This window comes from Sapajus apella, unplaced genomic scaffold (genome assembly GCF_009761245.1).
Source record: "Sapajus apella isolate SASKATOON/1434 unplaced genomic scaffold, GSC_monkey_1.0 scaffold228, whole genome shotgun sequence".
NCBI lineage: Eukaryota > Metazoa > Chordata > Mammalia > Primates > Cebidae > Sapajus > Sapajus apella.
Window position 1 is genome coordinate 611,308 of NW_022437168.1, and position 2,197 is coordinate 613,504.

General features: G+C 32.5%; 1 non-coding gene across 1 annotated transcript; it reads right to left on the bottom strand.

Moving 5' to 3' along the window:
* Positions 1–1,778: 1,778 nt before the first annotated feature.
* On the bottom strand, positions 1,779–1,935 carry LOC116544722. Its single transcript, XR_004266008.1, has one exon. It is a non-coding gene; the product is annotated as a U1 spliceosomal RNA (small nuclear RNA).
* Between the last annotated feature and the right edge of the window lie 262 nt (positions 1,936–2,197).

Sequence of the window (2,197 nt, forward strand, 5' to 3'; positions counted from 1 at the left end):
GGAATTCATATCCCATGTCTTCAAATGTGAGGTACCATGTAGCATTCCTTTTTGGACTTGTCTCTGCTTGCAGGTTTCTTATCACCCTTTAACCCCAATTCTTAGTTTTACTAGTTTTCTTTACTCACGTATTAAAAATTTTATTTTATGCATTACTGAGAACATCTAACTTTTTCTTTGAATGAATTGGGAATATAAATAAAGAAAATCTAATAGTTTACTCAGAATAAAAGAAAACCTAATGGGACTAGATTCAATGATCCATTGACTTTACAAAAGAGAGGAGGACTTGCTATATTGCCCAGGCTGGTCTCAAACTCCTAGACGCAAGCAATCCTTCTGCCTCAGCCTCCCAAAGTGCTGGGATTACAAACGTGAGCCACTGCACACGGCTAATCTATGGACTGATAAAATATTTTCCAGCTCTTAATCTGGAATGCTACTGCTTAATTCCAGGATTTATTATCAGACAATTAATAATTAATAATTATTCCATATCAGTTCAAACTACTCTTAATTTTTTATGGCTGTTTGTATTCCACGTATGGATGTACCATACTTTATTTAACTAATCATTTGGATTGATGAGCATTTAAGCTGTGTCCTGCCTTTGCTCTCATGAGCAACATTGCGACTAGTACCCTTAAATATACATCATTTTGTATGCTTGTGAGAATATCTGTATGCTAAATTTCTACAAGTTAATCACTGATTCACAGTATTTGTCATTAATAATTTTGATAAACATCACAAACTTCCCTCAATACAGTTTGTTCCAATTTATACTCCCATGATTAAACTTTTTATTTTTACAAAACTGAAAGTGAAAAATGGTGTTGTGGAGAGACCGAATTTGCATTTCTCTCAGCATGACTGAGGTTGAGATCTCTTCCTAGTTTTAGAGTTATTTGTATTGCTTTTTCTGGGAATGCACTCGTCACATCCCATTTTATCTATTGGCTTATTCTCATTTACATAAGCTTTTAATATATTAGGAAGTTCAGCTCTTCATGTGATAAATTTGTGAGTTGTAAATATATGTTATAATTTTCAATTTAACTTTTGACTTGATTGTGAAGGTTTGTGATACATAAGAGTTCATTTATGAATCTTTTTTTATGATTTTTGGTTTTGTGTTAATGTTTTATAAAGACCTTCCTGTGGGGTAAATAAGGAATTCTGCCATGGTTTAATCTAGTTATTGTTTTGATTCTTTTTTATATTTAAGTCCTTGATCCATTTTGAATTTATCCTGGTGCAAAGGACAAAGTATGTGTCCAAAATTATCCTTTTTTTCCAAATGGTTAACTAGGAGTTCCAACAACATGTCTGTATAATCTGTCTTTACTTTATTGGCTTGTGTTACACCATTACCAAATACTAAATTCCACAAGCAAATGGGTCGATTTATAAACTTTCTTTTCTATTCCACAGATCTATCTCTTCAAGCATTAAAGTCACTATGTTTAAATTATTGAGTTTTAGGTATATTATATAGTAAACCATCTGAAAGGAGTATCCCCTCATTCCTCTTCTTTTGAAAAAAGTATTTCATGGCTTTTCATGTTTATTTTCCACTTAACCTTTAGCATGAACTTATTAAACTCCACAGTAGAATCCTGGGGGCATTTTATTGGGATCATGCCACACTTTAGTATTAGGAATTGTCTTTATTTGTCTTAGCTAATGGTTTTGGCTTGAAGTCTACCTTGCAGCATGTTAATATCCTAAATTCCACTTTCTTTTTTTTTAATTAAAAAATTAAAAAATTTTTAAATCTGAAGAGAGTGCAAACATAGTCCCTCGAAAATTATGCAACTGAATTTCCTACATTTGGGGAAATCATATGGGTCAGCATATCCAGAGTGCAATGGATGAGCCTTGCCCTAGAAAACCACCTTTGTGATTATGGTATCTCCACTGCCAGGTAAAAAATACTACTTTCTTTTGTTTGCATTTGCCTGATATACATTTGACCATCTTCTTTTTTTCCAATCCTTTGAAAATCATAATGCCCAAGATAAGCTTTACTTTGTTACCCAATCTTGAAAGCATTTTTATTTTGATAAGGAATTTAATTCATTTATTTTTTTATACTATATACCATTTAAAATTTTTTTTTATATACTCCACCTGGGCTGGAGTGCAGTGATGTGATCTTGGCTTGCTGCAACCTCTGCTTCCTGTGTTCAAACAA